The sequence below is a fragment of the Ctenopharyngodon idella genome, chromosome 4, assembly GCF_019924925.1.
Source record: "Ctenopharyngodon idella isolate HZGC_01 chromosome 4, HZGC01, whole genome shotgun sequence".
Lineage (NCBI taxonomy): Eukaryota > Metazoa > Chordata > Actinopteri > Cypriniformes > Xenocyprididae > Ctenopharyngodon > Ctenopharyngodon idella.
In genome coordinates, this window is record NC_067223.1 from 16,292,814 (window position 1) to 16,305,372 (window position 12,559).

General features: G+C 43.9%; 1 long non-coding RNA gene across 5 annotated transcripts; it reads left to right on the forward strand.

Annotated features, from left to right (window-relative positions):
• The first annotated feature begins 1,761 nt into the window (after positions 1 to 1,761).
• On the forward strand, positions 1,762 to 12,050 carry LOC127510465 (uncharacterized). 5 transcript variants are annotated; one of them, XR_007929646.1, is made up of 10 exons: positions 1,762 to 2,065; positions 2,835 to 2,989; positions 3,146 to 3,394; positions 3,699 to 3,914; positions 4,070 to 4,224; positions 5,459 to 6,072; positions 6,384 to 6,538; positions 7,004 to 7,158; positions 8,696 to 8,850; positions 10,551 to 12,050. It is a non-coding gene; the product is annotated as an uncharacterized LOC127510465 (long non-coding RNA). The 5 variants fall into 5 exon arrangements; XR_007929648.1 differs by lacking the exon at positions 8,696 to 8,850; XR_007929649.1 differs by lacking the exons at positions 7,004 to 7,158; positions 8,696 to 8,850 and adding an exon at positions 9,006 to 9,462 and having other exon boundaries at positions 10,551 to 12,048.
• The last annotated feature ends 509 nt before the right edge of the window (positions 12,051 to 12,559 follow it).

Sequence of the window (12,559 nt, forward strand, 5' to 3'; positions counted from 1 at the left end):
CTGGTTTGGTCCAAAAGAAAAAAAAAAAGGACATGCCCCCACAAAAATGAGGTGTAAGTGCGGATGCTCCAGTGGTTCGGCGGTCTAAGCGTTGCTTTTCTGTGTGGAGAATCCCAGTTCTATCCTCTCTCTTTGCAGTAAAAAGCTTTAGTTTCACTGGTTTTGTTCAAAAGAAAAAAAAAAGGACATGCCCCCACAAAACTGAAAAGTAAGTGTGGGTTCTCCAGTGGTTCAGCGGTCTAAGTGTTGTTCTTCTATGTGGAGAATCCCGGTTCTATCCTCTCTCTTTGCAGTGAAAAGCTTTAGTTTCACTGGTTTGGTCCAAAAGAAAAAAAAAGGACATGCCCCCACAAAAATGAGGTGTAAATGCGGATGCTCCAGTGGTTCAGCGGTCTAAGTGTTGCTCTTCTATGTGGAGTATCCTGGTTCTATCCTCTCTCTTTGCAGTGAAAAGCTTTAGTTTCACTGGTTTGGTCCAAAAGAAAAAAAAAAGGACATGCCCCCACAAAACTGAAAAGTAAGTGTGGGTTCTCCAGTGGTTCAGTGGTCTAAGTGTTGTTCTTCTATGTGGAGAATCCTGGTTCTATCCTCTCTCTTTGCAGTGAAAAGCTTTAGTTTCACTGGTTTGGTCCAAAAGAAAAAAAAAAGGACATGCCCCCACAAAACTGAAAAGTAAGTGTGGGTTCTCCAGTGGTTCAGCGGTCTAAGTGTTGTTCTTCTATGTGGAGAATCCCGGTTCTATCCTCTCTCTTTGCAGTGAAAAGCTTTAGTTTCACTGGTTTGGTCCAAAAGAAAAAAAAAAGGACATGCCCCCACAAAAATGAGGTGTAAGTGCGGATGCTCCAGTGGTTCAGCGGTCTAAGTGTTGCTCTTCTATGTGGAGTATCCTGGTTCTATCCTCTCTCTTTGCAGTGAAAAGCTTTAGTTTCACTGGTTTGGTCCAAAAGAAAAAAAAAAGGACATGCCCCCACAAAACTGAAAAGTAAGTGTGGGTTCTCCAGTGGTTCAGTGGTCTAAGTGTTGTTCTTCTATGTGGAGAATCCTGGTTCTATCCTCTCTCTTTGCAGTGAAAAGCTTTAGTTTCACTGGTTTGGTCCAAAAGAAAAAAAAAAGGACATGCCCCCACAAAACTGAAAAGTAAGTGTGGGTTCTCCAGTGGTTCAGCGGTCTAAGTGTTGTTCTTCTATGTGGAGAATCCCGGTTCTATCCTCTCTCTTTGCAGTGAAAAGCTTTAGTTTCACTGGTTTGGTCCAAAAGAAAAAAAAAAGGACATGCCCCCACAAAAATGAGGTGTAAGCGCGGACGCTCAAGTGGTTCAGCGGTCTAAGTGTTGTTCTTCTATGTGGAGAATCCTGGTTCTATCCTCTCTCTTTGCAGTGAAAAGCTTTAGTTTCACTGGTTTGGTCCAAAAGAAAAAAAAAAGGACATGCCCCCACAAAAATGAAGTGTAAGTGCGGACGCTCAAGTGGTTCAGCGGTCTAAGCGTTGCTCTTCTGTGTGGAGAATCCCGGTTCTATCCTCTCTCTTTGCAGTGAAAAGCTTTAGTTTCACTGGTTTGGTCCAAAAGAAAAAAAAAAGGACATGCCCCCACAAAACTGAAAAGTAAGTGTGGGTTCTCCAGTGGTTCAGCGGTCTAAGTGTTGTTCTTCTATGTGGAGAATCCTGGTTCTATCCTCTCTCTTTGCAGTGAAAAGCTTTAGTTTCACTGGTTTGGTCCAAAAGAAAAAAAAAAGGACATGCCCCCACAAAAATGAGGTGTAAGCGCAGATGCTCCAGTGGTTCAGCGGTCTAAGTGTTGTTCTTCTATGTGGAGAATCCTGGTTCTATCCTCTCTCTTTGCAGTGAAAAGCTTTAGTTTCACTGGTTTGGTCCAAAAGAAAAAAAAAAGGACATGCCCCCACAAAAATGAGGTGTAAGTGCGGATGCTCCAGTGGTTCGGCGGTCTAAGCGTTGCTTTTCTGTGTGGAGAATCCCGGTTCTATCCTCTCTCTTTGCAGTAAAAAGCTTTAGTTTCACTGGTTTGGTCCAAAAGAAAAAAAAAAGGACATGCCCCCACAAAAATGAGGTGTAAGTGCGGACGCTCAAGTAGTTCGGCGGTCTAAGCGTTGCTCTTCTGTGTGGAGAATCCTGGTTCTATCCTCTGTCTTTGCAGTGAAAAGCTTTAGTTTAACTGGGTTTGTCCAAAAAAAAAAGATATGCCCCCAAAAAAAAGAGCTACAAGTGCGGATGCTCCAGTGGTTCGGCGATCTGAGTGTTGCTCTTCTGTGTGGAGAATCCCGGTTCTATCCTCTCTCTTTGCAGTGAAAAGCTTTAGTTTCACTGGTTTGGTCCAAAAGAAAAAAAAAAGGACATGCCCCCACAAAAATGAGGTGTAAGTGCGGACGCTCAAGTGGTTCGGCGGTCTAAGCGTTGCTTTTCTGTGTGAAGAATCCTGGTTCTATCCTCTCTCTTTGCAGTGAAAAGCTTTAGTTTCACTGGTTTTGTTCAAAAGAAAAAAAAAAGGACATGCCCCCACAAAACTGAAAAGTAAGTGTGGGTTCTCCAGTGGTTCAGCGGTCTAAGTGTTGTTCTTCTATGTGGAGAATCCCGGTTCTATCCTCTCTCTTTGCAGTGAAAAGCTTTAGTTTCACTGGTTTGGTCCAAAAGAAAAAAAAAAGGACATGCCCCCACAAAAATGAGGTGTAAGCGCAGATGCTCCAGTGGTTCAGCGGTCTAAGTGTTGTTCTTCTATGTGGAGAATCCTGGTTCTATCCTCTCTCTTTGCAGTGAAAAGCTTTAGTTTCACTGGTTTGGTCCAAAAGAAAAAAAAAAGGACATGCCCCCACAAAAATGAGGTGTAAGTGCGGATGCTCCAGTGGTTCGGCGGTCTAAGCGTTGCTTTTCTGTGTGGAGAATCCCGGTTCTATCCTCTCTCTTTGCAGTGAAAAGCTTTAGTTTCACTGGTTTGGTCCAAAAGAAAAAAAAAAGGACATGCCCCCACAAAAATGAGGTGTAAGTGCGGACGCTCAAGTAGTTCAGGCGGTCTAAGCGTTGCTCTTCTGTGTGGAGAATCCTGGTTCTATCCTCTCTCTTTGCAGTGAAAAGCTTTAGTTTCACTGGTTTGGTCCAAAAGAAAAAAAAAAGGACATGCCCCCACAAAAATGAGGTGTAAGTGCGGACGCTCAAGTGGTTCAGCGGTCTAAGCGTTGCTCTTCTGTGTGGAGAATCCCGGTTCTATCCTCTCTCTTTGCAGTGAAAAGCTTTAGTTTCACTGGTTTGGTCCAAAAGAAAAAAAAAAGGACATGCCCCCACAAAACTGAAAAGTAAGTGTGGGTTCTCCAGTGGTTCAGCGGTCTAAGTGTTGTTCTTCTATGTGGAGAATCCTGGTTCTATCCTCTCTCTTTGCAGTGAAAAGGTTTAGTTTAACTGGGTTTGTCCAAAAAAAAAAGATATGCCCCCAAAAAAAAGAGCTACAAGTGCGGATGCTCCAGTGGTTCGGCGATCTGAGTGTTGCTCTTCTGTGTGGAGAATCCCGGTTCTATCCTCTCTCTTTGCAGTGAAAAGCTTTAGTTTCACTGGTTTGGTCCAAAAGAAAAAAAAAAGGACATGCCCCCACAAAAATGAGGTGTAAGTGCGGATGCTCAAGTGGTTCGGCGGTCTAAGCGTTGCTTTTGTGTGTGAAGAATCCTGGTTCTATCCTCTCTCTTTGCAGTGAAAAGCTTTAGTTTCACTGGTTTTGTTCAAAAGAAAAAAAAAAGGACATGCCCCCACAAAACTGAAAAGTAAGTGTGGGTTCTCCAGTGGTTCAGCGGTCTAAGTGTTGTTCTTCTATGTGGAGAATCCCGGTTCTATCCTCTCTCTTTGCAGTGAAAAGCTTTAGTTTCACTGGTTTGGTCCAAAAGAAAAAAAAAAGGACATGCCCCCACAAAAAGGAGGTGTAAGTGCGGATGCTCCAGTGGTTCGGCGGTCTAAGCGTTGCTTTTCTGTGTGGAGAATCCCGGTTCTATCCTCTCTCTTTGCAGTAAAAAGCTTTAGTTTCACTGGTTTGGTCCAAAAGGAAAAAAAAAGGACATGCCCCCACAAAAATGAGGTGTAAGTGCGGACGCTCAAGTGGTTCAGCGGTCTAAGCGTTGCTCTTCTGTGTGGAGAATCCTGGTTCTATCCTCTCTCTTTGCAGTGAAAAGCTTTAGTTTCACTGGTTTTGTTCAAAAGAAAAAAAAAAGGACATGCCCCCACAAAAATGAGGTGTAAGTGCGGGTGCTCCAGTGGTTCAGCGGTCTAAGTGTTGCTCTTCTATGTGGAGAATCCTGGTTCTATCCTCTCTCTTTGCAGTGAAAAGCTTTAGTTTCACTGGTTTGGTCCAAAAGAAAAAAAAAAGGACATGCCCCCACAAAAATGAGGTGTAAGTGCGGACGCTCAAGTGGTTCAGTGGTCTAAGCGTTGCTTTTGTGTGTGGAGAATCCCGGTTCTATCCTCTCTCTTTGCAGTGAAAAGCTTTAGTTTCACTGGTTTGGTCCAAAAGAAAAAAAAAAGGACATGCCCCCACAAAAATTAGGTGTAAGTGCGGACGCTCAAGTGGTTCGGCGGTCTAAGCGTTGCTTTTCTGTGTGAAGAATCCTGGTTCTATCCTCTCTCTTTGCAGTGAAAAGCTTTAGTTTCACTGGTTTTGTTCAAAAGAAAAAAAAAAGGACATGCCCCCACAAAAATGAGGTGTAAGTGCGGACGCTCAAGTAGTTCGGCGGTCTAAGCGTTGCTCTTCTGTGTGGAGAATCCTGGTTCTATCCTCTGTCTTTGCAGTGAAAAGCTTTAGTTTCACTGGTTTGGTCCAAAAGAAAAAAAAAAGGACATGCCCCCACAAAAATGAAGTGTAAGTGCGGACGCTCAAGTGGTTCAGCGGTCTAAGCGTTGCTCTTCTGTGTGGAGAATCCCGGTTCTATCCTCTCTCTTTGCAGTGAAAAGCTGTAGTTTCACTGGTTTGGTCCAAAAGAAAAAAAAAAGGACATGCCCCCACAAAACTGAAAAGGAAGTGTGGGTTCTCCAGTGGTTCAGCGGTCTAAGTGTTGTTCTTCTATGTGGAGAATCCTGGTTCTATCCTCTCTCTTTGCAGTGAAAAGGTTTAGTTTAACTGGGTTTGTCCAAAAAAAAAAGATATGCCCCCAAAAAAAAGAGCTACAAGTGCGGATGCTCCAGTGGTTCGGCGATCTGAGTGTTGCTCTTCTGTGTGGAGAATCCCGGTTCTATCCTCTCTCTTTGCAGTGAAAAGCTTTAGTTTCACTGGTTTGGTCCAAAAGAAAAAAAAAAGGACATGCCCCCACAAAAATGAGGTGTAAGTGCGGATGCTCCAGTGGTTCGGCGGTCTAAGCGTTGCTTTTCTGTGTGGAGAATCCCGGTTCTATCCTCTCTCTTTGCAGTAAAAAGCTTTAGTTTCACTGGTTTGGTCCAAAAGAAAAAAAAAAGGACATGCCCCCACAAAAATGAGGTGTAAGTGCGGACGCTCAAGTAGTTCGGCGGTCTAAGCGTTGCTCTTCTGTGTGGAGAATCCTGGTTCTATCCTCTGTCTTTGCAGTGAAAAGCTTTAGTTTCACTGGTTTGGTCCAAAAGAAAAAAAAAAGGACATGCCCCCACAAAAATGAAGTGTAAGTGCGGACGCTCAAGTGGTTCAGCGGTCTAAGCGTTGCTCTTCTGTGTGGAGAATCCCGGTTCTATCCTCTCTCTTTGCAGTGAAAAGCTGTAGTTTCACTGGTTTGGTCCAAAAGAAAAAAAAAAGGACATGCCCCCACAAAACTGAAAAGGAAGTGTGGGTTCTCCAGTGGTTCAGCGGTCTAAGTGTTGTTCTTCTATGTGGAGAATCCTGGTTCTATCCTCTCTCTTTGCAGTGAAAAGGTTTAGTTTAACTGGGTTTGTCCAAAAAAAAAAGATATGCCCCCAAAAAAAAGAGCTACAAGTGCGGATGCTCCAGTGGTTCGGCGATCTGAGTGTTGCTCTTCTGTGTGGAGAATCCCGGTTCTATCCTCTCTCTTTGCAGTGAAAAGCTTTAGTTTCACTGGTTTGGTCCAAAAGAAAAAAAAAAGGACATGCCCCCACAAAAATGAGGTGTAAGTGCGGACGCTCAAGTGGTTCGGCGGTCTAAGCGTTGCTTTTCTGTGTGAAGAATCCTGGTTCTATCCTCTCTCTTTGCAGTGAAAAGCTTTAGTTTCACTGGTTTTGTTCAAAAGAAAAAAAAAAGGACATGCCCCCACAAAACTGAAAAGTAAGTGTGGGTTCTCCAGTGGTTCAGCGGTCTAAGTGTTGTTCTTCTATGTGGAGAATCCCGGTTCTATCCTCTCTCTTTGCAGTGAAAAGCTTTAGTTTCACTGGTTTTGTTCAAAAGAAAAAAAAAAAGGACATGCCCCCACAAAAATGAGGTGTAAGTGCGGATGCTCCAGTGGTTCGGCGGTCTAAGCGTTGCTTTTCTGTGTGGAGAATCCCGGTTCTATCCTCTCTCTTTGCAGTGAAAAGCTTTAGTTTCACTGGTTTGGTCCAAAAGAAAAAAAAAAGGACATGCCCCCACAAAAATGAGGTGTAAGTGCGGACGCTCAAGTGGTTCAGCGGTCTAAGCGTTGCTCTTCTGTGTGGAGAATCCTGGTTCTATCCTCTCTCTTTGCAGTGAAAAGCTTTAGTTTCACTGGTTTTGTTCAAAAGAAAAAAAAAAGGACATGCCCCCACAAAAATGAGGTGTAAGTGCGGGTGCTCCAGTGGTTCAGCGGTCTAAGTGTTGCTCTTCTATGTGGAGAATCCTGGTTCTATCCTCTCTCTTTGCAGTGAAAAGCTTTAGTTTCACTGGTTTGGTCCAAAAGAAAAAAAAAAGGACATGCCCCCACAAAAATGAGGTGTAAGTGCGGACGCTCAAGTGGTTCAGTGGTCTAAGCGTTGCTTTTGTGTGTGGAGAATCCCGGTTCTATCCTCTCTCTTTGCAGTGAAAAGCTTTAGTTTCACTGGTTTGGTCCAAAAGAAAAAAAAAAGGACATGCCCCCACAAAAATTAGGTGTAAGTGCGGACGCTCAAGTGGTTCGGCGGTCTAAGCGTTGCTTTTCTGTGTGAAGAATCCTGGTTCTATCCTCTCTCTTTGCAGTGAAAAGCTTTAGTTTCACTGGTTTTGTTCAAAAGAAAAAAAAAAGGACATGCCCCCACAAAAATGAGGTGTAAGTGCGGACGCTCAAGTAGTTCGGCGGTCTAAGCGTTGCTCTTCTGTGTGGAGAATCCTGGTTCTATCCTCTGTCTTTGCAGTGAAAAGCTTTAGTTTCACTGGTTTGGTCCAAAAGAAAAAAAAAAGGACATGCCCCCACAAAAATGAAGTGTAAGTGCGGACGCTCAAGTGGTTCAGCGGTCTAAGCGTTGCTCTTCTGTGTGGAGAATCCCGGTTCTATCCTCTCTCTTTGCAGTGAAAAGCTGTAGTTTCACTGGTTTGGTCCAAAAGAAAAAAAAAAGGACATGCCCCCACAAAACTGAAAAGGAAGTGTGGGTTCTCCAGTGGTTCAGCGGTCTAAGTGTTGTTCTTCTATGTGGAGAATCCTGGTTCTATCCTCTCTCTTTGCAGTGAAAAGGTTTAGTTTAACTGGGTTTGTCCAAAAAAAAAAGATATGCCCCCAAAAAAAAGAGCTACAAGTGCGGATGCTCCAGTGGTTCGGCGATCTGAGTGTTGCTCTTCTGTGTGGAGAATCCCGGTTCTATCCTCTCTCTTTGCAGTGAAAAGCTTTAGTTTCACTGGTTTGGTCCAAAAGAAAAAAAAAAGGACATGCCCCCACAAAAATGAGGTGTAAGTGCGGATGCTCAAGTGGTTCGGCGGTCTAAGCGTTGCTTTTGTGTGTGAAGAATCCTGGTTCTATCCTCTCTCTTTGCAGTGAAAAGCTTTAGTTTCACTGGTTTTGTTCAAAAGAAAAAAAAAAGGACATGCCCCCACAAAACTGAAAAGTAAGTGTGGGTTCTCCAGTGGTTCAGCGGTCTAAGTGTTGTTCTTCTATGTGGAGAATCCCGGTTCTATCCTCTCTCTTTGCAGTGAAAAGTTTTAGTTTCACTGGTTTGGTCCAAAAGAAAAAAAAAAAGGACATGCCCCCACAAAAAGGAGGTGTAAGTGCGGATGCTCCAGTGGTTCGGCGGTCTAAGCATTGCTTTTCTGTGTGGAGAATCCCGGTTCTATCCTCTCTCTTTGCAGTAAAAAGCTTTAGTTTCACTGGTTTGGTCCAAAAGGAAAAAAAAAGGACATGCCCCCACAAAAATGAGGTGTAAGTGCGGACGCTCAAGTGGTTCAGCGGTCTAAGCGTTGCTCTTCTGTGTGGAGAATCCTGGTTCTATCCTCTCTCTTTGCAGTGAAAAGCTTTAGTTTCACTGGTTTGGTCCAAAAGAAAAAAAAAAGGACATGCCCCCACAAAAATGAGGTGTAAGTGCGGACGCTCAAGTGGTTCAGCGGTCTAAGCGTTGCTTTTGTGTGTGGAGAATCCTGGTTCTATCCTCTCTCTTTGCAGTGAAAAGCTTTAGTTTCACTGGTTTGGTCCAACAGAAAAAAAAAAGGACATGCCCCCACAAAAATGAGGTGTAAGTGCGGATGGTTCAGTGGTCTAAGCGTTGCTTTTGTGTGTGGAGAATCCCGGTTCTATCCTCTCTCTTTGCAGTGAAAAGCTTTAGTTTCACTGGTTTGGTCCAAAAGAAAAAAAAAAGGACATGCCCCCACAAAAATGAGGTGTAAGTGCGGACGCTCAAGTGGTTCGGCGGTCTAAGCGTTGCTTTTCTGTGTGAAGAATCCTGGTTCTATCCTCTCTCTTTGCAGTGAAAAGCTTTAGTTTCACTGGTTTTGTTCAAAAGAAAAAAAAAAGGACATGCCCCCACAAAAATGAGGTGTAAGTGCGGACGCTCAAGTAGTTCGGCGGTCTAAGCGTTGCTCTTCTGTGTGGAGAATCCTGGTTCTATCCTCTGTCTTTGCAGTGAAAAGCTTTAGTTTCACTGGTTTGGTCCAAAAGAAAAAAAAAAGGACATGCCCCCACAAAAATGAGGTGTAAGTGCGGACGCTCAAGTGGTTCAGCGGTCTAAGCGTTGCTCTTCTGTGTGGAGAATCCCGGTTCTATCCTCTCTCTTTGCAGTGAAAAGCTTTAGTTTCACTGGTTTGGTCCAAAAGAAAAAAAAAAGGACATGCCCCCACAAAACTGAAAAGTAAGTGTGGGTTCTCCAGTGGTTCAGCGGTCTAAGTGTTGTTCTTCTATGTGGAGAATCCTGGTTCTATCCTCTCTCTTTGCAGTGAAAAGCTTTAGTTTCACTGGTTTTGTCCAAAAAAAAGATATGCCCCCAAAAAAAAGAGCTACAAGTGCGGATGCTCCAGTGGTTCGGCGATCTGAGTGTTGCTCTTCTGTGTGGAGAATCCTGGTTCTATCCTCTCTCTTTGCAGTGAAAAGCTTTAGTTTCACTGGTTTGGTCCAAAAGAAAAAAAAAAGGACATGCCCCCACAAAAATGAGGTGTAAGTGCGGATGCTCAAGTGGTTCGGCGGTCTAAGCGTTGCTTTTGTGTGTGAAGAATCCTGGTTCTATCCTCTCTCTTTGCAGTGAAAAGCTTTAGTTTCACTGGTTTTGTTCAAAAGAAAAAAAAAAGGACATGCCCCCACAAAACTGAAAAGTAAGTGTGGGTTCTCCAGTGGTTCAGCGGTCTAAGTGTTGTTCTTCTATGTGGAGAATCCCGGTTCTATCCTCTCTCTTTGCAGTGAAAAGTTTTAGTTTCACTGGTTTGGTCCAAAAGAAAAAAAAAAAGGACATGCCCCCACAAAAAGGAGGTGTAAGTGCGGATGCTCCAGTGGTTCGGCGGTCTAAGCGTTGCTTTTCTGTGTGGAGAATCCCGGTTCTATCCTCTCTCTTTGCAGTAAAAAGCTTTAGTTTCACTGGTTTGGTCCAAAAGGAAAAAAAAAGGACATGCCCCCACAAAAATGAGGTGTAAGTGCGGACGCTCAAGTGGTTCAGCGGTCTAAGCGTTGCTCTTCTGTGTGGAGAATCCTGGTTCTATCCTCTCTCTTTGCAGTGAAAAGCTTTAGTTTCACTGGTTTTGTTCAAAAGAAAAAAAAAAGGACATGCCCCCACAAAAATGAGGTGTAAGTGTGGGTGCTCCAGTGGTTCAGCGGTCTAAGTGTTGCTCTTCTATGTGGAGAATCCTGGTTCTATCCTCTCTCTTTGCAGTGAAAAGCTTTAGTTTCACTGGTTTGGTCCAAAAGAAAAAAAAAAGGACATGCCCCCACAAAAATGAGGTGTAAGTGCGGATGCTCCAGTGGTTCGGCGGTCTAAGCGTTGCTTTTCTGTGTGGAGAATCCCGGTTCTATCCTCTCTCTTTGCAGTGAAAAGCTTTAGTTTCACTGCTTTGGTCCAAAAGAAAAAAAAAAAAGGACATGCCCCCACAAAAATGAGGTGTAAGTGCGGACGCTCAAGTGGTTCAGTGGTCTAAGCGTTGCTCTTCTATGTGGAGAATCCTGGTTCTATCCTCTCTCTTTGCAGTGAAAAGCTTTAGTTTCACTGGTTTGGTCCAAAAGAAAAAAAAAAGGACATGCCCCCACAAAAATTAGGTGTAAGTGCGGACGCTCAAGTGGTTCGGCGGTCTAAGCGTTGCTTTTCTGTGTGAAGAATCCTGGTTCTATCCTCTCTCTTTGCAGTGAAAAGCTTTAGTTTCACTGGTTTTGTTCAAAAGAAAAAAAAAAGACATGCCCCCACAAAACTGAAAAGTAAGTGTGGGTTCTCCAGTGGTTCAGCGGTCTAAGTGTTGTTCTTCTATGTGGAGAATCCCGGTTCTATCCTCTCTCTTTGCAGTGAAAAGCTTTAGTTTCACTGGTTTTGTTCAAAAGAAAAAAAAAAGGACATGCCCCCACAAAACTGAAACGTAAGTGTGGGTTCTCCAGTGGTTCAGCGGTCTAAGTGTTGTTCTTCTATGTGGAGAATCCTGGTTCTATCCTCTCTCTTTGCAGTGAAAAGCTTTAGTTTCACTGGTTCTGTTCAAAAGAAAAAAAAAAGGACATGCCCCCACAAAACTGAAACGTAAGTGTGGGTTCTCCAGTGGTTCAGCGGTCTAAGTGTTGTTCTTCTATGTGGAGAATCCTGGTTCTATCCTCTCTCTTTGCAGTGAAAAGCTTTAGTTTCACTGGTTTGGTCCAAAAGAAAAAAAAAAGGACATGCCCCCACAAAAATGAGGTGTAAGTGCGGATGCTCCAGTGGTTCAGCGGTCTAAGTGTTGCTCTTCTATGTGGAGTATCCTGGTTCTATCCTCTCTCTTTGCAGTGAAAAGCTTTAGTTTCACTGGTTTGGTCCAAAAGAAAAAAAAAAGGACATGCCCCCACAAAACTGAAAAGTAAGTGTGGGTTCTCCAGTGGTTCAGCGGTCTAAGTGTTGTTCTTCTATGTGGAGAATCCTGGTTCTATCCTCTCTCTTTGCAGTGAAAAGCTTTAGTTTAACTGGGTTTGTCCAAAAAAAAAAGATATGCCCCCAAAAAAAAGAGCTACAAGCGTAGATGCTCCAGTGGTTCAGCGATCTGAGTGTTGCTCTTCTATGTGGAGAATCCTGGTTCGATCCTCTCTCTTTGCAGTGAAAAGCTTTAGTTTAACTGGGTTTGTCCAAAAAAAAGGATATGCCCCCAAAAAAAAGAAGTGGAAGTGTGGGTGTGCAAGGTAGCTCAGTGGTTATGAGCATGATCTCCCTGTCGGGAGGTTCCCGGTTCAAAACCGGCCTGGACACTGAAGCGTGGTTGCATTGTGGAATGGTCACCTGATCAGGATCTGTGACAGGCTGTGGCAGGAGCGATCAGGTCCTGACAGGAGGACGAGAGAAGGTCGGAAACGAAGGGGGGAGGTAATATCCAGCTGCCTCCCCCTGGGGATTTCTGGGACGATAACCAGCAGCGGTTATCTATTACACCAAGATGTCGACTTATATAAAAAAATATCCAGCCCGGAGACTAAGTCGTTATTTTTATACCACTTTTGCTTGGATAATCCTCTGCTCAGCCATGGTCTTCAATCCTCCACCCAGACTCGGTCCACTCTCCAGCTCATCCACAACCTCCTTCAGTGACCAGCCCGGGATTCGAACCGGGAACCCTCCACATGGAAGGATGTGCTCATTACCACTGAGCTGCTGGCACATTCACACTCACCATGCTTTTTTTGGGGACATATCTTTTTTTTTTTACACCTACTGGTGTTTAAACGCAAGTACACTAGCCAAAGGAACTAGGGTTCAAACCCGGATCCGGAAGACCACTGAGCACACTGACATGGATCGATTTCTCCAAAAATTTCGAACCAGCACCCAATGATCTGAATCTCGAACTTCAGAGAACTTTGTGGCAAAGACGAATCGCTGGAACAAGCTCCAGAAAATCCCAAAGAACCTCACAGACGTGTTTCAGCTTGGCAATTACTAAAGACTTGGTTAATAACTCTGGTCTGTGCTTTTTTTTTTTTTTTTTTTTTTTTGCAATGTGTGGATGCAAAACCTTTTCTAATTCAATCCCTCACATAAAATCTCAATGTTTGATCTGTGGAAACTGACCTTCCCACATGCTCATCATATTTATTATAATGCA